The sequence below is a fragment of the Oryctolagus cuniculus genome, chromosome 2 (assembly GCF_964237555.1).
Source record: "Oryctolagus cuniculus chromosome 2, mOryCun1.1, whole genome shotgun sequence".
Lineage (NCBI taxonomy): Eukaryota > Metazoa > Chordata > Mammalia > Lagomorpha > Leporidae > Oryctolagus > Oryctolagus cuniculus.
Window position 1 is genome coordinate 24313473 of NC_091433.1, and position 26496 is coordinate 24339968.

The window sequence follows — 26496 nt, forward strand, 5'->3', positions numbered from 1 at the left end:
TATCATAGCCCTAGGGAAGTGCATGCAGTTAGTACTAGCTACTAAGTTGAAGGCATTTTATATTGTTACTTTTCACCTTAATATGAGAAACTCTGAGAGGTTCTTACATTTTAGTGCTATAACTTGGCATGTATTAAATGGAAAAATAGAGGCTGGTATGGATTTCCATATCAGATTGCTAGTTCAAGACCTGGCTGCTCTTCTTCCCATTCAACTGCTTGCTAATGCAGCTAGGAATGCATCAGCAGATGGTCCAGTTTCTTGGGTGCCTGCCACTCATGTGGGGCACCCTGATGGAGTTCCTAGCTCCTGACTTTGGCCTAGCTCAAACTTTGCTGCTGCAGCCATCAACAGAGTGAACTAGTGGTTGGGAGATATCTCTCCCCCATTTTCTCTCTCTCTCTGTCTGTCTCTCACTGTCTTTTCCACTGTCTGACATTCTGCCTTTCAAATAAATGAATCTGATAACAGGAAAAATACATTCAATAAAATAAAGAAAGAAGATAAATATATATGTCATTCATGTAATTGTCACTGTGAAATAATTGAGCAAATGTGAATTTAGTGTGTGGGGGTGTATGTGTGTGTGGATTATATTGCAATATGTACTCAAAAGACAAAGTTTAACAATACACTGCTCCTGAGACTTAGTCTCTGAAGAAACCTGACAAATACATCGATAAGTTCAGTATGATGATCTTAAGAGAATACCGCATATTATAATAGAGAAGTGGAGAAGAAAGATGAAAAATGCATCATAAGGATTCAAGAAAGATAATTTTTTAGTCAAGTGTTTTGAGCACCTGTTAAGAAAGTGCTTAAATAGACACTGTCAGATATGTCAACCATTATTTGAGTATCTAGGTTCAAGCCTGGTATCCTCAGTTAAAGATCCAGCTTCTTGTTTGTACGCATCCTGGGAGGCAACAGATAACAGCACATGTAATAGAGTCCTACCACCTATATGAGAAAGCTAGTTTGAGCTCCAGATTCCTGGATTCCACCTGACCCAGCTCTGGTTAATTCGGGCATTTGGGGAGTTAATCAACTGATGGATGAGCTATGTCTGTCTGTCACTCTTTCAAAGAAAAATAAATAAATGAAATTTTTTGAAAAGAAAGATATTCTAGAATAGATTTTCAAAATCTTTAATTGTAAAGAATGAAACAAAATTTTGTTTGGATACCATGGGCTTAGAAAATATTAGAAGCAAGACCTTAGCAATAATACTAATACTACTACTAATAATAATGATTAGGTAATCCTAATTTAAATGTTATGCTGTTATGGTTTTCTCTGCCTTTTTATATTAGTGTTGTTCACTGTGAAGTTACCATTTTAATCATCTTCATTTTGTCACATAAGAATGAGGCATAAGGATAGCTCAAAAGCTGTGCAAGTTGCAGCAATATGAATGTTTGTGACCCCTCAAAATTCAAATGTTGAAATCCTAACCACTTACATTATGGTATCCGGAGCTGTGACCTCCCAATTTTCCCCACACTTTGACCATTTGTGTTCACCTTTTAATATTTTTGGCCCATTTTCCCATTAGTTTGGTTAATCCTTACTGATATTAGATGTGATATCCAGAAACCTCATAACATTTGTTTGTCTGTGATGTCCTTATTTTATTCTTCATCTTGACCATATTAGATTTTCATGAAAGACTAGATGAAGTTATTGATAGTCAACACTTTTACAATATTATTTCATTTGTCTAATGTTATTGGTGGAAATACTCTGTTGAAACTTTGTTACTTTGAAGATCGTATGTATTTTTCTTGAATTATTTAAAGTCTTTTCTTTGTTACTTTGCAGTTACATTATGGAGATTGCAGGTATAGCGTTACATTAATTTATCCCCCATAAAATTCAAAGAGTTACAGAATCCGAGCAGCTCCACCTTAAAACATTTGATATAATATCACCCAGTGCGTGTTGTTTTTCACCAGACTTTCCTGGTTCTACAAGTACATGTGCACTGAAATCCCTCTTTGTCCATCATATCTTTCATCTTCCTTCTTATTTTTCTAAGTATGTTCACTGTATGGAACTCTGGTTATGTTAAGATCAATATTTTGGTTCATGTATATTATCCCTATTTGTGCTTATGCTGAGCTCATTTTCTATTTCCAGAATTCCTATTTTATTTTCCAAATTAGATTCAGCATTTTATAGCCTCTTTTCTCTCACATTACTTGAACAATCTATCACATTATTGAAACATTATATACATGTTTTAAATGCTCTGTTTCTGATTCTGCTTCTTTAGTTTATATTCTAGTAATTCTTGCTATTCTTTTGTAATCTGATTGTGTTTAGTCCCTGACATCAGCACTATCATATTCAGAAAACCTTTAAGGCCTGTAATAATATTGGTTGCTATAATGAGGGCTGCATTTACTTCTTTTTCTTCATTTTTTATTTTATTTTTATTTAGTAAATATAAATTTTCAAAGTACAGTTAATGGATTACAATGGCTTCCCCCCCCCATAATTTCCCTCCCACTCACACCCCTCCCATCTCCCGCTCCCTCTCCCATTCCATTCACATCAAGATTCATTTTCAATCATCTTTATATACAGAAGATCAATTTAGTATATATTAAGTAAAGATTTCATCAATTTGCACCCACACAGAACATAAAGTGTAAAATACTGTTTCAGGCCGGCGCCGCGGCTCACTAGGCTAATCCTCCGCCTAGCGGCGCCGGCACACCGGGTTCTAGTCCCGATTGGGGCTCCGGATTCTGTCCCGGTTGCCCCTCTTCCAGGCCAGCTCTCTGCTGTGGCCAGGGAGTGCAGTGGAGGATGGCCCAAGTGCATGGGCCCTGCACCCCATGGGAGACCAGGAAAAGCACCTGGCTCCTGGCTCCTGCCATCGGATCAGCGCGGTGTGCTAGCTGTAGCGCGCCAGCCGTGGCAGCCATTGGAGGGTGAACCAACTGCAAAAGAAGACCTTTTTCTCTGTCTCTCTCTCGCACTGCCCACTCTGCCTGTCAATAAATAAATAAATAAATAAATAACATACTGTTTCAGTACTACTTATAGCATTACTTCACATTGGACAACACATTAAGGACAGATCCCACATGAGAAGTAAGTATACAGTGACTCCTGTTGTTGACTTAACAACTTGACACTCTTGTTTATGGCATCAGTAATCTCCCTAGGCTCTACTCATGAGTTGCCAAGGCTTGAAAGCCTTTTGAGTTTGCGACTTCGATCTTATTCAGACAGGGTCATTGTCAAAGTGGAAGTTCTCTCCTCCCTTCAGAGAAAGGTACCTCCTTCTTTGATGGCCCCGTTCTTTCCACTGGGATCTCACTTGCAGAGATCTTCCATTTAGGTCTTTTTTTTTCCCCAGGCTGTCTTGGCTTTCCATGCCTAAAATACTCTCATGGGCACTTCAGCCAGATCCAAATGCCTTAAGGGCTGATTCTGAGGCCAGAGTGCTATTTAGGACATCTGCCGTTCTATGAGTCTACTGTGTATCCCACTTACCATGATGGATCGTAGTCTCCTTTTTGTTGTTGTCAGCTAGTATTAGCAGACACTAGACTTGTTTGTGTGATCCCTTTGACTCTTAGACCTATGAGTGTGATCAGTTGTGAACTGAAATTAATCACTTGGACTAGTGAGATGGCATTGGTACATGACACCTTGATGGGATTGTATTGGAATCCCCTGGCATGATTCTACCTCCACCATTTGGGGCAAGTCCGATTGAGCATGTCCCAAATTGTACATCTCCTCCCTCTCTTATTTCCACTCTTATATTTAACAGGGATCACTTTTCAGTTAAAATTTAAACACCTAAGAATAATTGTGTGTTAATTACAGAGTTCAACCAATAGTACTAGAACAATACAAAGAGAAAATGCTAAAATGTATAAAGTATTACACTGTACATCAACCGTCAGGATAAGAGCTGATCAAGTCACTGTTTCTCATAGTGTCCCTTTCACTTCAACAGGTTTCGCCTTTGGTGCTCAGTTAGTTGTCACCGATCAGGGAGAACATATGGTATTTGTCCCTTGGGGACTGGCTTAATTCACTCAGCATGATGTTTTCCAGATTCCTCCATCTTGTTGCAAATGACCAGATTTCATTGTTTTTGACTGCTGTATAGTATTCTATAGAGTACATATCCCATAATTTCTTTATCCAGTCTACTGTTGATGGGCATTTGGGTTGGTTCCAGGTCTTAGCTATTCTGAATTGAGCTGCAATAAACATTAATGTGCAGACAGCTTGTTTGTTTGCCAATTTCATTTCCTTTGGGTAAATTCCAAGGAATGGGATGGCTGTGTTGCATGGTAGGGTTATATTCAGGTTTCTGAGAAATCTCCAGACTGACTTCCATAGTGGCTTAGCCAATTTGCATTCCCACCAACAGTGGGTTAGTGTCCCTTTTTCCCCACGTCCTCTCCAGCATCTATTGTTGGTAGATTTCTGAATGTGAGCCATTCTAACTGGTGTGAGGTGAAACCTCATTGTGGTTTTGATTTGCATTTCCCTGAATGCTAGTGAGCCTGAACATTTTTTCATGTGTCTGTTGGCCATTTGGATTTCCTCTTTTGAAAAATGTCTATTGAGGTCCTTGGCCCATCTCTTAAGTGGGTTGTTTGTTTTGATGTTGTGGAGTTTCTTGATTTCTTTTTAGATTCTGGTTATCAACCCTTTATCTGAAGCATAGTTTGCGAATATTTTTTCCCATTCTGTTGGTTGCCTCTTCACTTTCCTAACTGTTTCTTTTGTATTACAGGAACTTCTCAATTCGATGCAATCCCAAATATTAATTTTGGCTTTGACTGCCTGTGCTTCTGGAATTGGAAGAATCCGTATCATCAAAATGTCCATTCTCCCAAAAGGAATTTACAGATTCAATGCAATACCAACCAAAATACTGAAGACATTCTTCTCAGACCTGGAAAAAATGATGCTGAAATTCATATGGAGACAAAGGAGACCTCGAATAGCTAAAGCAATCTTGTACAACAAAAACAAAGCTGGAGGCATCACAATACCAGATTTCAGGACATACTACAGGGCAGTTGTAATCAAAACAGCATGGTCCTGGTACAGAAACAGATGGATAGACCAATGGAACAGAATTGAAACACCAGAAATCAATCCAAACATCTACAGCCAACTTATATTTGATCAAGGATCCAAAACTAATCCCTGGAGTAAGGACAGTCTATTCAATAAATGGTGCTGGGAAAACTGGATTTCCACATGCAGAACCATGAAGCAAGACCCCTACCTTTCACCTTACACAAAAATCCACTCAACATGGATTAAAGACCTAAATCTATGACCTGACACCATCAAATTATTAGAGAGCGTTGGAGAAACTCTGCAAGATATAGGTACTGGCAAAGACTTCTTGTAAAATACCCCAGAAGCACATGTATTTACTTCTACAAAGTGTCTGGAATATTAACAATACCAAGATATTCTGCCTGAAACCTGCTTTGTGAATGTTTGGTTCGAAAGTAATGTGTTTTCTGATCTCACATGTGCTTCAGGCCAGACTAGACATCTTGAATGGACAAGGAAATCTTCCAATCTTCCACCCTTCCTCTGTTCACTTTGACCATCTTGTCATGGTGAGTGTTGTTTATCTCCCAGGTAGATATTCCATTTTAATTTCATATTTTGGAGAAGTCACTTTATATATGTATGGGCTCATGATCTGACTTTTTGCCATCTTAATCCCTGGATTTATTTTGTACTTCGTAAATTAAAACTGTAAACTTAAAAACTCTTAGCTTGTGATTAGTTCTTCAAGGCAACTGTGGTCTATTTGAGAGCTTTACTCCAAAGTTGATTTTCTTCACATGTTTCTATTAATTTATCCTCATGATTTTGTTAATTTTCTTTCTTATTAGTTAAAACTTATTTATTTTTTAATTTAACTGTTCCTTTTTTAAAAAAAATTACAGTTTGGGCTTAGTAACGATGTCCAAGAGGTAAAGAAAACACAGGGTCTGAGATTCTATAAAGCCATTCTAACATCATAACAGACAGTGTGGTAAATTCTCTGGCATTTAATATCCAGAAGGAAAAATAATTTCAAGCACTAGGCAGTTTAAGAGGATTTCTTTCCAGCTGATGTAAACAATGAGTGCACTTAGGCACTCATTAACATTTTATTATGACATTGAGAGTCAACTCTAAGTTCATCAGTTGTTGGACACAGCTTGTTTCCAGTTCTTGACGACTGTGTAGAGCACTGCAATAATCATGGAAGTTCAGGTGTTTCTTCAACAGATTGATTTCATTTCCCTTCAATATACACCCAGTAGTAGTAGGATTGCTGGACCATCATGGACCATCTAGAAAATGCAAATCAAGACCAAAATAAGACATTAACATCACTTCACTTAGAGACGCTATTTCTGGAAAGGCAGAAGGTAACTAGTGCTATCAAAGATGAGGAGACGGGGCCGGCACTGTGGCGCAGCGGGTAAATGTCCTGTCCTGAAGCACCGGCATCCCACATGGGAGCCGGTTCAAGACCTGACTGCTGCACTTCCCATCCAGCTCTCTGCCATGGCCTGTGAAAGCAGTAGTAGAGGGCCCAAATTCTTGGGCCCTGCACCCACATGGGAGACCTGGAAGAAGCTCCTGACTCCTGGCTTCGGATTGGCACAGCTCCGGCCATTGCAGCCATCTGGGGAGTGAACCTTCGGATGGAAGACCTCTCTCTCTCTCTCCCTCTCTCTCTCTGTCTCTCCTCTCTCTGTGTAACTCCTACTTTCAAATAAATAAATAATTCTTAAAAAGAAAGAAGATGAGGAGACAAGATAACCCTTGCATACAGTGGGTGGGAATAAAAAATCCATACAGTTATTATAGAAAACAATATGAAGTTTCCGCAAAAGTTTAGCCACACATTCAAAATAGTCTGTCTTAAAATATCTTTGGTTGACTTCCTAACCTTAAGGCTTTCTTCGTAATAAAAATACTTCATAAATCATCTTTTTGGAACATCAGTATCTTTTATCTCCAGATTTGAACTAGTCCCTTCCCTCTTGTCTTCTGCTGTTGTTACTGAGACCTGTCACGCCACTGTGTTCCAGATGTCTCCCCGTGACCGTCCACTGAGGCTATTCTTATTATGTCCTCTTTTCACCATTTCTTGGTTATGTGTATTGCATATATATGTATTATATGTGTATCAAGAATATGTATATATGTATATATCAGGAATTCTTAATTCTTTCTTATCTAAATGTTCTCTGTTTATACTGCATTCGCTTATATGGATGTGATATACTAATATAATTTTCTTTTAATTTTAATTAAGTGCATCGATATAAATTTATTTTCATTTTTAATTAATTTTCTGTTCCTTTTGAATAATTTTCTATCTTTTTACTTTTATTCTTTCTTTTCAAAGTCCTTTGTCTTATACTTTATTAGTCTTTGTGCAATTCATATTTAATATTTACTAATGCAAATTATTAAACCAACTGATTAGAATATTTATGTGCACACACATAGCTTGTACTATCGTATAGAAACTTGCTTTTTTGCACTTATATGTAACAATGTGTGATATTCTATGATTTTTAAAATAGTCATTCACTTTTTCAGAGGCAGATGCTTCAAACATCTATTGGAAAGACTTAGACCTAGCTGGTATGATATCAGAGCCAACTTGGGTGAACGCTTCAAATGCTTCAGTATGTAGAACAGAAACCAGTTACTACCCTATCATAATATCTTTTCACCTTTTTATGCATTGCAGTTTGTTCTCCATTTCTGCTGCTCAGGTTCAAATTGTCCAATCCTATATCTCTTATCAGCAGTGAGTAGTTGGACTGTGAGTAGGACACATGTACATTCACTGAAATTTATTACAAAACATCAACAAATCATCTATTTTAGGCAACCATGGTGCTCATCTCAAGGCTTTAGAGATACCTGCCTACAAATTTGCAGAATTTCCTAGATACTTTGGTAAACAATATGTGTCTTTTCCTATAGTTTTAATCTCTAATGGCAAGTAGTGTCAAGCTTCTTTCCTAGGTCAAGTCAGAATCTGTTCTTCTGTACACCTTCCAAATCTATAGGGTGTGACTAGATTTCATGATATATTAGATACAGTGTCACTAAATGTGTATGTGTGTTGCATTGTGAAAAGTTTATTTGCTAACGTGCAGGGATTTGGGTAAGAACTCATTTCAGATATAAACACATGAAATCAGTGAGAATGTATTCTGCATATGTATATATTTTCAGATAAAAAGGTTTTTTTTAACTTTTATTTAATGCATATAAATTTCCAAAGTACGACTTATGGATTACAATGGCTTCCCCCCCATACCGTCCCTCCCACCCACAACCCTCCCCTTTCCCACTCCCTCTCCCCTTCCATTCACATCAAGATTCATTTTCGATTATCTTAATATACAGAAGATCAGCTTAGTATACATTAAGTATGGATTTCAACAGTTTGCTCCCACACAGAAACATAAAGTGAAAAATAATAGATGATTTTTTTAAATGATGATGAAATCAGAGCAGACCTATTGTCATGTTTAATCCCAGTGAGAGTCAAGTTGGGAATTGATAATTTCTTTTTTTTTTTTTTTTTTTACAGAGGATCGGTTTAGTATGCATTAAGTAAGGATTTCAACAGTTTGCACCCCCATAGAAACACAAGTGAAATATATTGTTTGAGTACTCGTTATAGCATTAAATCTCAATGCACAGCACATTAAGGATAGAGATCCTACATGAGGAGTAAGTGCACAGTGACTCCTGTTGTTGACTTTACCAATTGACACTCCTGTCTATGGCATCAGTAATCTCCCTATGCTCCAGTCATGAGTTTCCAAGGCTATGGAAGCCCTCTGAGTTCTCTGACTCTTATCTTGTTTAGACAAGGTCATAGTCAAAGTGGAGGTTCTCTCCTCCCTTCAGAGAAAGGTACCTCCTTCTTTGATGACCTGTTCTTTCCACTGGGATCTCACTCGCAGAGATCTTTTGCCAGAGTGTCTTGGCTTTCCATGCCTGAAATACTCTCATGAGCTTTTCAACCAGCTCCGAATGCCTTTAGGGCTGATTCTGAGGCCAGAGTGCTATTTAGGACATCTGCCATTCTACGAGTCTGCTGAGTATCTCACTTCCCATGTTGGATCACTCTCCCCTTTATTTACTCCATCGGTTAGCGTTAGCAGGTACTAGACTTGTCTATGTGCTCCCTTTGACTCCCAGTCCCTCCACCATGACCAACTGTGAACTGAAACTGATCACCTGGAACAGTGAGATGGCATTGGTACATGCCACCTTGATGGGATTGAATTGGAATCCCCTGGTATGCTTCCAACTCCACCACTTGGGGCAAGTCAGCCTGAGCATGTCCCAAATTATACATCTCTTCCCTCTCCCATTCCCACCACCATGTTCAACAGGGATCACATTTCAGTTAATTTTCAACACTTAAGAATAACTGTGCATCAATTGCAGATCTAAACCAGTCATATTAAGTAGAACAGATAAAAAAACTACTAAGAGGGATAATGTATTTAGTTGTTCATTAACAGTCAGGGCTATGCTGATCAAGCCACCATTTCCCATAGTGTCCACCTCACTCCAACAGGTTTCCCTCTTGGTGTTCAGTCAGTCGTCACCGATCAGGGAGAACATATGGTATTTGTCCCTTTGGGACTGGCTTATTTCACTCAGCATGATGTGTTCCAGATTCCTCCATTTTGTTGCAAATGACTGGATTTCATTGTTTCTTACTGCGGTATAGTATTCTAAAGAGTACATATCCCATAATTTCTTTATCCAGTCTATCGTTGATGGGCATTTAGGTTGGTTCCAAATTAGTAACTCAGGAACCCCTAGAGCATACGCAAACACATGGAAATTGAACAACATGCTCCTGAATGAACAATGGGTCATAGAAGAAATCAAAAGAGAAATCAAAAACTTTCTGGAAGTAAATGAGGATAACAGCACAACATACCAAAACTTATGGGACACAGCAAAAGCAGTGTTAAGAGGAAAGTTTATATCAATAGGTGCCTACATCAAGAAATTGGAAAGACACCAAATAGATGAGCTTTCAATTCACCTCAAGGATCTAGAAAACCTACAGCAAATCAGACCCAAATCTAGTAGGAGAAGAGAAATAATTAAAATCAGAGAAGAAATCAACAGGATTGAATCAAGAAAAACATTACAAAAAATCAGCCAAACGAGGAGCTGGTTTTTTGAAAAAATAAACAAAATTGACACCCCATTGGCCCAACTAATTAAAAAAAGAAGAGAAAAGACCCAAATCAATAAAATCAGAGATGAAAAAGGAAATGTAACAACAGACACCACAGAAATAAAAAGAATCATCAGAAATTACTACAAGGACTTGTATGCCAGCAAACAGGGAAACCTATCAGAAATGGATAGATTCCTGGACACATGCAACCTGCCTAAATTGAACCAGGAAGACATCAAAAACCTAAACAGACCCATAACTGAGACAGAAATTGAAACAGTAATAAAGGCCCTCCCAACAAAGAAAATCCCAGGCCAGATGGATTCACTGCTGAATTCTACCAGACGTTTAAAGAAGAACTAACTCCAATTCTTCTCAAACTATTCAGAACAATCGAAGAAGAGGGAGTCCTCCCAAATTCTTTCTATGAAGCCAGCATCACCTTAATTCCTAAGCCGGAAAAAGATGCAGCACTGAAAGAGAATTACAGACCAATATCCCTGATGAACATAGATGCAAAAATCCTCAATAAAATTCTCGCCAATAGAATGCAACAACACATCAGAAAGATCATCCACCCAGACCAAGTGGGATTTATTCCTGGTATGCAGGGATGGTTTAATGTGCGCAAGACAATCAATGTGATACACCACATTAACAGACTGCAGAAGAAAAACCATATGATTCTCTCAATAGATGCCGAGAAAGCATTTGATAAAATACAACACCCGTTCATGATGAAAACTCTAAGCAAACTGGGTTTGGAAGGAACATTCCTCAATACAATCAAAGCAATCTATGAAAAACCCACAGCCAACATCCTATTGAATGGGGAAAAGTTGGAAGCATTTCCACTGAGATCTGGAACCAGACAGGGATGCCCACTCTCACCACTGCTATTCAATATAGTTCTGGAGGTTCTAGCCAGAGCTATTAGGCAAGAAAAAGAAATTAAAGGGATACAAATTGGGAAGGAAGAACTCAAACTATCCCTCTTTGCAGATGACATGATTCTGTATTTAGGGGACCCAAAGAACTCTACTAAGAGACTATTGGAACTCATAGAAGAGTTTGGCAAAGTAGCAGGGTATAAAATCAATGCACAAAAATCAACAGCCTTTGTATACACAGACAATGCCATGACTGAGGAAGAACTTCTAAGATCAATCCCATTCACAATAGCTACAAAAACAATCAAATACCTTGGAATAAACTTAACCAAAGACGTTAAAGATCTCTACGATGAAAATTACAAAACCTTAAAGAAAGAAATAGAAGAGGATACCAATAAATGGAAAAAATCTTCCATGCTCATGGATTGGAAGAATCAATATCATCAAAATGTCCATTCTCCCAAAAGCAATTTACAGATTCAATGCAATACCAATCAAGATACCGAAGACCTTCTTCTCAGATCTGGAAAAAATGATGCTGAAATTTATATGGAGGCACAAGAGACCTCGAATAGCTAAAGCAATCTTGTACAACAAAAACAAAGCCGGAGGCATCACAATACCAGATTTCAGGACATACACAGGGCAGTTTTTATCAAAACAGCATGGTACTGGTACAGAAACAGATGGATAGACCAATGGAACAGAATTGAAACACCAGAAATCAACCCAAACATCTACAGAAAACTTATATTTGATCAAGGATCTAAAACTAATTCCTGGAGCAAGGACAGTCTATTCAATAAATGGTGCTGGGAAAATTGGATTTCCACGTGCAGAAGCATGAAGCAAGACCCCTACCTTACACCTTACACAAAAATCCACTCAACATGGATTAAAGACCTAAATCTACGACCTGACACCATCAAGTGACTAGAGAACATTGGAGAAACCCTTCAAGATATTGGCACAGGCAAAGAATTTCTGGAAAAGACCCGGGAGGCACAGGCAGTCAAAGCCAAAATCAACTATTGGGATTGCATCAAATTGAGAAGTTTCTGTGCTGCAAAAGAAACAGTCAGGAGAGTGAAGAGACAACCGACAGAATGGGAAAAAATGGTGGCATGTACCAATGCCATCTCACTGTTCCAGGTGATCAGTTTCAGTTCACAGTTGGTCATGGTGAAGGGACTGGGAGTCAAAGGGAACACATAGACAAGTCTAGTACCTGCTAACGCTAACCGATGGAGTAAATAAAGGGGAGAGTGATCCAACATGGGAAGTGAGATACTCAGCAGACTCATAGAATGGCAGATGTCCTAAATAGCACTCTGGCCTCAGAATCAGCCCTAAAGGCATTCGGAGCTGGCTGAAAAGCTCATGAGAGTATTTCAGGCATGGAAAGCCAAGACACTCTGGCAAAAGATCTCTGCGAGTGAGATCCCAGTGGAAAGAACAGGTCATCAAAGAAGGAGGTACCTTTCTCTGAAGGGAGGAGAGAACCTCCACTTTGACTATGACCTTGTCTAAACAAGATAAGAGTCGGAGAACTCAAGGGGCTTCCATAGCCTTGGAAACTCATGACTGGAGCATAGGGAGATTACTGATGCCATAGACAGGAGTGTCAATTGGTAAAGTCAACAACAGGAGTCACTGTGCACTTACTCCTCATGTAGGATCTCTATCCTTAATGTGCTGTACATTGAGATTTAATGCTATAACGAGTACTCAAACAATATATTTCACTTTGTGTTTCTATGGGGGTGCAAACTGTTGAAATCCTTACTTAATGCATACTAAACTGATCCTCTGTAAAAAAAAAAAAAAAAAGAAAAAAAAAAAAAGAAATTATCAATTCCCAACTTGACTCTCACTGGGATTAAACATGACAATAGGTCTGCTCTGATTTCATCATCATTTAAAAAAATCATCTATTATTTTTCACTTTATGTTTCTGTGTGGGAGCAAACTGTTGAAATCCATACTTAATGTATACTAAGCTGATCTTCTGTATATTAAGATAATCGAAAATGAATCATGATGTGAATGGAAGGGGAGAGGGAGTGGGAAAGGGGAGGGTTGTGGGTGGGAGGGACGGTATGGGGGGGAAGCCATTGTAATCCATAAGTCGTACTTTGGAAAATTATATGCATTAAATAAAAGTTTAAAAAAAAATAAAAAAAAATATTTGCAAACTATGCAACAGACAAAGGGTTAATAACCAGAATCTATAAAGAGATCAAGAAACTCCACAAAAACAAAACCAACAACCCACTTAAGAGATGGGCCAAGGACCTCAATAGACATTTTTCAAAAGAGGAAATCCAAATGGCCAACAGACACATGAAAAAATGTTCAAGGTCATTAGCAATCAGGGAAATGCAAATCAAAACCACAATGAGGTTTCACCTCACCCAGGTTAGAATGGCTCACATGCAGAAATCTACCAACAACAGATGCTGGCGAGGATGTGGGGAAAAAGGGACACTAACCCACTGTTGGTGGGAATGCAAACTGGTCAAGCCACTATGGAAGTCAGTCTGGAGATTACTCAGAAACCTGAAGATAACCCTACCGTTCGTCCCAGCCATCCCACTCCTTGGAATTTACCCAAAGGAATTTAAATTGGCAAACAAAAAAGAGGTCTGCACCCTAATGTTTATTGCAGCTCAATTCACAAAAAGGTTTTTTAAAGTGTCATTTTTTAATTAAAGCTTTTATTTAATGAATGCAAATTTCATAGGTACAACTTCAGGAATAAGTGGTTCTTCCCCGCATACCCACCCTCTTGCCTCCACTCCCATCCTGCCTCCTACTCCCTCTCCCATCCCATGCTTCATTAAGATTCATTTTTAATTTTCTTTATATGCAGAATACCAATTCTATACTAAAAATATTTCAACTGTTTGCACCCCCTCACACACAACATGTAAAGTACTGTTTGAGAACAAGTTTTGCAGTTAGTTCTCATAGTACAACTCGTTAAGAACAGAGGTTTGACATGGGAAGTAAGTGCACAGTTATTTGTGTTGTTAATTTAGCAATTGACACTCTTATTTATGACATCAATGATTGCCCAAGTCCTTTACCATGAGCTGCCAAGGCTATGGAAGCCTTTTGTGACCACAAACTCCATCATTATTTAGACAAGGCCTTAAGCAAAGCGGAAGTTCTCTCCTCCCTTCAGAGAAAAGTACATCCTTCTTTGATGGCCACTCCTTTACACTGAGGTCTCCAAAGTGTCATTTCTTGACCATGCACTAACAGCCACACTAACGCATGTTGTTAACTGTTCTAAATATAAAGACTATTCAAAAATCTGGTAGGGGAAAAGGATAATTTCAGAACAACAATCATAAAATTACACGTGACTATTCTAACTGTAGTTTGCCAAATTAAATAAAAAAAGAATTGCTCTATCAAAAATTCAACTCTTTAAAAGACATTTTGAGTTGCTCTTTTATGTGTGCTGTTACTACCTCATAATTTTCATTAACATGGTATATACAATATCCATCAATATAGCTCATTTTATATATCAGCTTTACTTGGACAAAACATACATGGGTGTTTGGGCAAACATTAGTCTGGATGTTTCTGTAAGGGAGTTTTTAGAGGAAATTAACATTTAATTTAGTAGACTTCATAAATCAGATGGATACATATGTAACCTTTACAGAGTTCAAGACCTCAATGGACAAAAAGTCTGACTCTCCCCGTGGTAAGAAAATTCCTCTTGGCACTGAGATATCACTAGCTTTTTCCTGTGTTTGGACTCAAACTGAAGGATCAGCTGTTCTTGGGAATCAAACCAGTCAGACTTCAGTTGGAAACCACATCAGCACCTCTCTTGGTGATTCACCCTGAAAAACTTGGTACTTTTAAATCTTCATCATAACATACATGCCAGGTAGATTTATATACACATACATCTGCAATATGAATATGTTTTAGATGTATACATGTATATACATATGTAAATACGTAGATATACATATACATACTTACATAGATGGAAAGAGAGGGAGACACAGAATAGTAATAAAGGTACATGTTATTTGAGTGCTTTGCCCCCAGATGAAAACATCATGATTATATAAAAATGAAAAATGAAATGTAATGAGAAAGAGATAATTTTGTAGAATTAGGGAAAATGCAGTTGACACAATAAACATTCATCCTAAGTTCTCCTTGTTTATTTATTAATATTACATTCAGCAGATATTTATTAACCACTTATTTCCAACAGATGCCCTCTAATGTTGGTCAATGATGCAATGAAGTCTTGGACAATTTACTAACATCAAGATTTTGTAGAGTTAGAAATGCTGAAGACTGAGTAAAGTTCTCAGAATTTCCAGTCTCACTGACATTACAGAATATCTAGCCAAAGAAAAAGAGCAAAGTAAAAAAAAAAATAATCAGACTAGCATTCACTTCTATGGAAACAGCATCTGCTTTTGGACAAGTAGTATAAAGGTGATAATTTACATTGTCCTGAACTTCTTCCCTCTTTTTTTTTCTCTTATAAGAGACAATTGCCTTTATGATACTCCTCTTTTTGTTAGGTTTACAAAATGTACTAAATAACGCATCTAATTTAGGTTTTATTCTTTCAGAAAAGTGCCAGATATAAAAAAGACTGATCACAATGTAATATTAGCAACTCTGTGTTGGATAGCATTGTGCATCTTACAATGTCTTCAGCAAAAGATACTTTGCATAAGAACTAGTTTATCAAGGATTCTTTTATTTTTAAGTTGACTAAGTATTCCTCTTCTCTTATCCTTTCAAATACTGTATTTAGCACAGTTTTGCTTAATTGTAATGTTTCATTATTTGAAAGTACTATTCTGTCTGTCACACATTATGTAGGAGTGTGCCTTAGGCTAACGAAGACCTGATGGAATAATGTCAAATGCACAATACAAGTAATTATTTCAATAAACATTATTTTCTCTTTCCATCACTTCCAGGCTCTCTAGTTATAAAATCACACTTATGTTTTAATATTAACTTCTTGGATTTTGCTAACAATAGTAAAATTGTGTTCAAGTGTTTACTACTTTTCTTCACGACTGAGGCTGTGCATGCCAAGTATTGTATTATTAATTTTGCCACTAATTCTGTTTTCCACAGCTTGATACTTCATAACAGTCTGCCTACTGATAATTTAGATTTGCCAGATTCTGTAGTCTGTAGGATACAGCACAAGACAGAGACATGGAAACAATCCCTCTTTCAAATAGTCCGTTGGCCCCATGCATGAGTGTTCTTAGTGCAGGGATTAAAATAACACAGTCCCTTATAATTTGAATGACTTGAAGAAAACCAATCATTCGTGTAAGTTTAAAGTAAGTAATTGCTGTGGTTTAGATATGCTTTTTCTTCCAAAGTTCAGGGATTTCAAGCTTTGTCTTCAATGTGATAACAACAAGTGGTGAGACCTCTAAGAGTAGTTAATTCCTAAAAGGATTAATGCAGGTTAGATAGTTTGAAAGACAGTTGCTATGGGGCAGATTCAGCTCCCTTGGTCCATTCTCATACTCTGTTGCTCCACTGAGCTACTCTGTTGCTCCACATCATCTGATCTTTCCACGCATGCCCACTTGCCTTACTACCATGAAGCCCTCACCATAAGCTAAGCAGATGGCTGGTTCCATGCTTTTGGTTCTGCAAAAATATGAGTGATAGATACCTATTTGCTTTATACGTGATTCAGCCTCAGGAATGCTGTGTTAGCAATGCAAAACTGACCAAGACAGTAGAAAATAGAAATTAGATGCCCACTGTAAGTACTTGGGCCCTGCACCCCATGGGAGACCAGAATAAGTACCTGGCTCCTGCCATCGGATCAGAGCCTCAGGTGATTATGACGTCATCAATAAGAGTGTCACTTATTAAATTAGCAATGGTAGTCACTGTGCACCTACTCCCCATATAAGATCTCTGCCCTTAATGTGTTGTACTATGAGAATTAATGGTAAAACTACTACTCAAACAGTACTCTATACTTTGTGCGTCTGTGTGTGTGCAGTCTATTGAAATCTACTTAGTATACACTAAATTCATCTCATTATATATAGAGATAATTGAAATTGAATTGTGATTAAGAATGGGATGGGAGAGGGAGTGGGAGATGGAATGGTTGTGCATGGGAGGGAAGTTATGAGGGAAAAAGCCACTATAATTCAAAAGTTGTACTTTGAAAATTTATATTTATTAAATAAAAGCTGAAAAAAAAGAATAATCAGAATAAAATGGTTCCAAGTATGAGTTACAGAGAAAATCTAATTTTGTGACATATTTAAAGATGTATCCAAACAAAAAGATTTGGGAAATTTGAGAATTAATATACACCGGAGAGATAAAAATAAAAGCAGATATATATGTATATGTGTGTATATATAGGTGTGTGTGTGTGTGTTTATAGGTGTATATACAGCACCATGGGATGAGAAAAGAAGCGTATATTATTATGTAATTAGTATGATTCAATGGAGACAACATGCATAAATATCTATATATCAAATGTTATGGCACCCACATGTTATATACACACACATATATGTGTTTATATATAATTTAACTTCCATTTATGGTTGTTTATTGGAAGAAAACATTAGGCATTTGTCTTTCTATGTCTGGATAATTTTACTTAGCATGACAATCTCCAAGTGTATCCACTGGTTGCCAATGCTAGGGGTTCACTCTTTCTTTATGGATGAATAATATTTTATTGTGCCTATATAGCACATTTTCTTTATCCATTCATCCTTGATGGAAACCTAGGCTGATTTCATATCTCTTAATTGTGAATAGTGCTGCAATAGATCCTTCTTACTTTACTTCAGTCTTCTCTTTATTAGTCAGTCATTCTTGTTTTATGTTTTTTCAAAAAACACCTCTGAATGTTATTGATTTTAAGTTTTTACAGCTCTCTGATTTCTTTCTTTCTCTCTCTCTCTCTCTCTTCCTTCCTTCCTTCCTTCCTTCCTTCTTTCCTTCCTTCCTTCCTTCCTTCCTTTGACAGGCAGAGTGGACAGTGAGAGAGAGAGAGAGAGAGAGAGAAAGGTCTACCTTTACTGTTGGTTCACCCCCCATTGGCTGCTGTGGTTGGTCCTCTACGGCAGCTGCACTGCGCTGATCTGATGGCAGGAGCCAGGTGCTTCTCCTGGTCTCCCATGGGGTGCAGGGCCCAAGCACTTGGGCCATCCTCCACTGCACTCCCTGGCCACAGCAGAGAGCTGGCCTGGAAGAGGGGCAACCGGGACAGAATCCAGCGCCCCAACCGGGACCAGAACCCGGTGTGCTGGCGCTGCAGGCAGAGGATTAGCCTAGTGAGCTGCAGTGCTGGCCTCTGATTTATTTCTATTCCGACTTTTATTATTTCTTTCTTTTTGCTAAATTTGTGTTTAGTTTGCTATTTTTCAGAGTGGGATCCTTTTCATCTTTAATTTAGGCATTTATTGGAAATAAACACTTGTAACTTCTTTTATTGTAGACATTTGGGGAGTTAACCAACAGATGGAAGATATCTCTGTCTCTCTCATTGCCTTCAAATAAATGAAAATAAATTAAAAAAATCATTGGCAACATTTTTGAAAACTTTATATTTTATATGTTGTAACTTTAAAGTATATAACATCACATATTAATCATTGCCTTTATTATTATTTTATTAATATTAAAGATTAATTAATTTGAAGTACTCAAATTATGAAATTTGCTATGCTGAATGTTTTTATTCTTTTGTATTTTATTTTATTTTATGTTAAGATTTGTTCAGGTATTTACTTGAAAGGCAGACTGATGGGGGCAGGAGAAGATATTTTTGCCTGCTAGCTCACTATACAAATTCCCACAACAACCAAGGCTGGGTCAGAAAAAAGGCAGGATCCATGAACTCCATTCAGGTCACCCACATGAGTTCCAGGAACCCACATATTTGGGAGGAAATCTGTTGTCCTCTGGGTGCTTTAGTAAGAAGTTGGATCCAAGCACTGGGGAGCCAGAACTCAATACGGCACTCAAATATGGGACATGTATATCCCAAATGGAGACTTAAACACAGGACACCACAACATCCACTCCCTTCTACTATTTTTAAAAGTAAAACCTTGAACCAGTTCTTTTCATGTCTCTCAAAAATAGAAAAGTTTATTAAAGTATTTTAAATACGATGATCATAAAACTTTACAACATGAGCTATCTGAAAGGCAGATTACTAAAGTGAAAATTGAGTCACTGAGCTCTTGGCCTGCTAAATACTTCAGTAATATGGATTCTGGCATCGTTTTCATGAGCTGTGAATAATTATGAAGAAATGCTAAATTTGGAAGGATCTTTGGTTGGCCCACCACTGTCAATTTTCCTGCAATGAAAAGATAATGTATTTATCCTAAATTTTTGAGGGAGTGCATGCAAAATAAGCAACTTTCATGATACTTATTTTGTTTCACTTTTATTCTTTATTTATTTTTCTCTAAGTGTCCATATATATCCAAATAGAAAAATAAGAACAACAACAAAAAATAGTACAGTAAATGGATGACGCATGGTTCCTTGATAAAAATAATGCAAACCATATAAAACAGAGCACCAACTTCTGGTATTATCTTGGGTTCTGCCAGAACAATATTCAAACAAAAATATTGATGTCCTTTGTTTAACATTAATCTTGTGTTCAGAGAGAAAGAAATATGACTAAGACATTGCTCTTTTTTTATTAGCTTCTGGTAAAGTAAGCAAAGATGGACAAACATAAATGTATTCATAGTAAATATAATAATAAGGATTCAATTTAAAAAAACATTGCTCAATTAATTTATGTGTTTTTTGGAATTAAATTATAGGTCTAGTTAATTGTAATCTCATATGTGATTTTAAAATGTATTTTTGTTAGAGATTTTCTGTAGGATTAGAAAACCCAGGGCAGTAATTCTAAATCAAGATTCCTTTTTTTAATGACAGACAAGGTATGATGACACAGGGGAACAAGACTGAAGGAACTAAACATGTGCTAAGTTCAAATATTTCTTCACTTTTATGTGTGACTGAATTTTGTAAAATCTGATTTGGTGCCTTTCTCATTTTCTTCCTCAACTCTTTTCTAATTTTCTTATCATAATAAAATATCATTTTCTGCCCTTCAATCTGTTCTTCTCTCTTTTTGTTAGAGAAAAAGTTCTGGAAATATTTGCCATGGTCAAGACAGTGCTGTAGGCACAATTTCCACTTGTGGGAGTTTGCAGCTACTTCAATATTCTTTTAAGCTCTCACAAAATGCATGTCTGCCAGCCAGCCTTACAAGCACGAATGTGTGAGGCCTCGTTCTGTCCAGTTATATACGATTCAGGCAGTTGTCAGATTTAACAGAAACTTCTTCCAATGCTTTTCAAATGATAACATCCAGTAAAAGGAAAGGTAAAGTTGGATTCAGTTGACCGATGCTCAAATAAGATTCTGTCTTTAATAATAATATCAACTCTATTCTTTGAAAAGCTTACTTCTTCCTGTGGAAAATGTATAGAAGAAAATAAATGAATGGAAATAAAACCATTCAAATATGCATCTATCTGGCATTCATATTACAGAAAAGGATATGTGAGTCCACAAAAGCAAAAATGGCCCAAATATGACAAAAAAATTTGGTAGGAAATTTTGTAAGTATTGTCAACACGCCCATTTTGTATTTTAAGAATTGTATCTTTTTTATAAAAATTTATTCATTTATTTGAAAGTCAGAGTGACAGAGTAAGAGGGAGAGATAGAAGGAGAGAAAGATCTCCCATCTGCTAGCTCACTCCCCACAAGGCCACCAGGACTGGCTCAAGTTGAAGCCAAGAATCAAGAACTTCATTTGGGTCTCCCATTCGGTGTCAGGAGCCCAAACACTTGGGCAGCTCTTCATTGCTTTTCCCAGGTCATTAGCAGGGGGTGGAAGCAGAGCAGCCAGAACTCAAACTGGCACATATGTGGGTTGCTTTCGGTGTAGCCAGCAGCTTTACTTGCTATGCCACAATGGGGACTCCAAGAACTGTATCTTACATAAGTATTTTGTGTGAGAAGGTATGCAAATTGCATTGTTTCTTTCCTTAAAGATAGTTAACTTTTTTTTGGGTTACATTTTTTTTTTTGCCATGCTAGATAGAGCATGAGTTTATTCATTTCATGTTTTATTAATTTATAATTTTCATTTCTTTTAAACAGGGCCATTATGTAGGACACACACGATAGGTCATACATAAGTGTATGTGACAGCTTAATAGAAAAATGAGGTTGATCAGGAAAACAAAATAGGGCAAATGAACCTCTAAACTGCTATTATATTGAATCACAATCCACTTATGTATTCCTTTTACATATAAAACTATTTATTGGGCATCATTGGGAACATTATGAAATATAATACCATCTTCAAAGAGTCTATCTTTCTGAGAAATCACTACATAAAAATAAATTGAAAGATGATTCGAAAGTTAAAACTCATTTAAATAATCATTCAAGAAAGCTCCATTGAAACATAATCTTGAATGTCACGAGCAAAGCAAACAATTTGATTGAATAAAAGAGGAAATCAATTGAACCAAACATGAGTAGCAACAACAACAAAAAAAAACTTTAAAAATTAGATGGTATATTACTCAGGGTTCTCCAGAGAAGCACAATCAACAGAATACGAATACAAACATACATAAATACACATATCTATGTGTCTAGCTATCCATCTGAGAGAGAGATTTTGAGATGCTGGGCTGGCTTGCAATTCTGATTTTGCAATGCAAACAGGCTAGAGGTCTAGGAAAGAGCTAAGGTTGCACTTAGCAAGCCAATGCAGTATGGAGGAGGAATTGCTGCTTCCTTAGGGACTAGCACTGTGTCATAACTGGTTAAGCTGCTTGCAATGCCAGCATCACATATGGGCACTGGTTCGAACCCTGGCTGCTGCAATTCTGATCTTTGCTAATGCACCAATGAAAATAGTGGAAGGTGGCCCAAGTGTTTGGGTTCCTGCACCCACATGTGATACCCAGATGAAGGTCCTGGCTCCTCTCTCTCTCTCTTTCTCTCACTCAAACTCCTTCCACCCCTCTGTCTCCTTTTCTCTCTCTGTAACTCTGCCTTTCAAATAATTAAATCTTCAAAAAAAGGAATATCAAAGTCTAGTCTAGTTCCCTAAAAATCACTGCATATATATTTCAAGACTATAGCGGGCCGGCGCCGCGGCTCACTAGGCTAATCCTCCGCCTTGCAGCGCCGGCACACCGGGTTCTAGTCCCAGTCTCCCAGTCGGGGCGCTGGATTCTGTCCCGGTTGCCCCTCTTCCAGGCCAGCTCTCTGCTGTGGCCAGGGAGTGCAGTGGAGGATGGTCCAAGTGCTTGGGCCCTGCACCCCATGGGAGATCAGGATAAGCACCTGGCTCCTGCCATCGGATCAGCGCGGTGCGCCAGCCGCCGCGCGCTGGCCGCAGCGGCCATTGGAGGGTGAACCAACGGCAAAGGAAGACCTTTCTCTCTCTCTCTCCCTCTCTCACTATCCACTCGGCCTGTCAAAAAAAGACTATAGCACTTTCTAGCATATTTGAATAAAAATTTTAAAAGCCAGTCTGATAGATTTATCTTTTTAATTATATTTTAAAATAAAAATATCTACATACCATTTTAAAGGAAATGGCTTTCAAATAATCAAAGTGCTGGAATCTCAGAATTGTAGTGCTCTGGTCTCATTACTATAACTTTTCTTAATTAAGAACTCAACTCAGTTTTGCTCTGCTCCCAATTATGAAATTTTGGTCCTCATAGAATCTCATATATATTCATTGTGAGATCAGAGCTTCCATCTCTGACACATGATAAAACTCTTTTTGTGCTTTATTGTACAAACCAGTAGAATGATTTGCAACAAGTTATTTCCATGGGCTTTTTGTTGTGTCACTGTACCAATTGTCTTTGGTCAAGAATCTTACTGCATTGAGTTCTCTGATAAAATGATTCTACTTCATTCCCCAAACCCTCTTAGATTGGTACAAGCTAGAAATTTATCTAAGTTATCACACAAAGGGACATCCTTTGTAAATTAATTGATGATCTAATTTATTATATGAAGTATTAATTTGTTGCTAAATATTACCCTATGCTTTCTGTTTCACATCAATTATGTATATTTATTACTTGATTTCCTGTCATGTGTATGTGACCCAATTCCAGGACAAGATCCTATGTGGTGTTCTGGGCCAGACTGCAATTTTCCTGGAAGGCCTCTAAGAAAATGTGGCATCTCCCCCAGACTTGTGCACAGCCATGCACAGTGGACTCTGAGGGGAGTGACAGTAAGGGACTCGAGTCTAGCAGGCAGCCTTGATATCTAAAGAATGTATTTAATGTACCTTCAATTCTACACCCTTTTGTCTGAGGTTGTAGACAGGTGGGTGGCCTCTGGTGTCTCTACGAGGACTTTCTTATTAGAGAGAAGAGTAGGAAGACTTAAGATATTTTCTGCACTCTGACTATGACTTACTGATCCTCAGTCCTCATCTCGGTCCTCCCTTCAGCCCCAAGTTCTAAAGTTGCCATAGCCATGATTTGTTTAATCAGTCTTATATTTTTGTTGGAAGCAGGAAGGAAGAGAGAGAGAAAAGGGGGAGAGAGAATAGACAGGACACTATCCACTATCCACAAGCCCACAATAGCCGGGGTTAGGCCAGGACAAAGTCCAGAAGTCAGGATCATGAACTGAACCTGGATCTCTCACCATGGGTAGCAGAGGCACAGTTATTTGTACCAGTGTCTGCTGCCCGCAAGATGAGCATTAATTAGCAGGAATGTGGAATCAGGAGCAGAGCCAGTACTCAAACCAAAGTACTCTGTTGTGGAACGTGAGCTTCATTTTTTTTTCCTTATTAAAAGGGAATAACTCCTTGTATTTCATATATCTAAGTGTAAAAGCATAATGATACTTCCCACTCCAGCCTCCCTCTTTCTTTTTTAGAGCTGAGTAGTATTCCATTGTGTATATATACCATAATTTCTTTATCTAGTCATGAGTTGATGGATATCTTGGTTGATTCCATTGTCTTACCTATTGCAACTTGAACTACAATAAACATGGGGGTACAGATAACTCATGCTGATTTTATTTCTTTTGGGTAAATCCCCAGGAGTGAGATGGCTGAGTCACATGGCAGATTTATTTTCAGATTTCTGAGGAATCTCCATACTGTCTTCCACAATGATTGTCCTAGTTTACATTTCCACCAACAGTGTATTAGGGTACCTCTTTCTCCACATCTTCGTCAGTAATTCTTGTCTTTTGAGTTTTGGATGATAGCCATTGTAACTAGGGTGAGGCAAAACCTCATTATAGTTTTTTATTTGAATGTGAGCATTTTTTTTGACAGGTAGCTTGGACAGTGAGAGAGAGAGGCAGAGAGAAAGGTCTTCTTTTTCCATTGATTCACCCCCCAATGGCTGCCAATCCAAAGCCAGGAGCCAGGTGCTTCTCCTGGTCTCCCATGCAGGTGCAGGGCCCAAGGTCTTGGGCCATCCTCCACTGCACTCCCAGGCCACAGCAGAGAGCTGGACTGGATGAGGAGCAACCGGGACAGAATCTGGCACCCTGACTGGGACTAGAACCCGGTGTATCAGCACCACAGGTGGAGGATTAGCCTATTGAGCCGCAGCACTGGCGAATGTGAACTTTCAAAGGGCTGTCTTAAATGATGCAGGAAGGGCCAACACAGTGCAATTGGATTTCATCCAGGAATCCCTCCACAGTGAGACACCCACATGTTTGTGCTGATTCATCTGATCCTTGGCCCATGGGCTATTTGCATGAGGGAGCATGGAATAGGGGAAATCTGTATGGTTGCTTTTGCTTATTTTGTTACAGTAAGCAATTAAAGGATTCACTCATTTGTTTTTTGTCTTGTAGTCTCAATTTTTTAAGGAAGACTCACTCACACACACACACACAAACACACACACACAGAGAAGGAGAGAGAAAGAGAGAGAGAGATATTTTTCATCCACGGTTTCACTCCCCCACTGGCCACAAGAGCCAGAACAAGGCTGATCCAAAGCAAGGGGCCAGGAGCTTTCATCCTGGTCTCCCACATGGGTGCTGGGCCCCATACACATGGGCCAGCATCTGCTGCTTTCCAAAGTCATTAACAGGGAGCTGAATCAGAAGCGGAGCAGCTGGGAATTGAACTGGCACCCGTAAGTGATGCCAGGGGCCGGTAGAGGCTTTACCAACTATGCCACAGTGCCAATCCCATAGTTTTGGGCTTAATCAATTTTTCTGAATATTTGCAACTCAGTCCTCTTCCACCTGAGCTGAGTCCCTGATATATAGTGATGGATTAGGTTGATAGTTTAAATTAAAGCACTTGACCAGGTCATTCTCTTACTGCTTTCTGAGACTTACTGTATCTAACTTATGTGAAATAAATCAAGACTTCCAAGTATACTTCTCCAACTAATAATATTCCACAGGGAAAGATTATTTTCTATACTTAAAATTTATCATATTTTCACCACCATAATTTCAAATAGTTCTAAGAATGTTTACTGAAAATAAATTAACTCCTTCCACTGATGAAAACATATGTTCATTCATTTATGAACTCATTATTATTAAAGAAGTTTCATTGAGAAACATTTTTGATTATTGTTCTGCATACAATGATACGAGTCAGGGCAAACAACTATGACATTGCTTATAGTTTTGAAGTGAAGTTTGATGCAAATCCAGATGTCTACAATATAAAATATACGTCCTATATTAAAGTACAAAAAGCCTTTTATGAGATCAGAAGTGAGTGATCAAAGACCTTTCTTCACTACATAAGTTGAAATTTCATTTACAAGATAACATTTAAACCATTCCTTAAAGGAAAAGGAGGTTTTTTTTTTTACTTTATTCATATACAAGGAACAAATTTTATGAATTTCATATAGTTTCAGTAGCTTAAATGGTAATTCCCACTCTACCATCCCTTTTCTTTTTTTTTTTTTTCCAATTTTTACAAGCCTAGAACTCAATTCAGGTCCCTTACGTGGACTGCAGGGATCACCATACTTGAGTCATCATCTATTGCCTTCTGGGGTACACATTAGTGGGAAGCTGGATGGAATCAGAATAGCCCAAGCCTCACAGAGCCCATCTGATATGAAATGTAGTCATCCCAAGTAGTGATTAACTGCTGTGCCACATGTCCACTCTGGAACTTATATTTTCAAAGCTCAGAATTGTAGATGATAATTTTTATAACTATATGAAAATGATTGTATTAGGTAGTATAATTACAAATGCTGATTACTGTTTTTGAAGTAATATGTAAATTTTACATTTCAATCA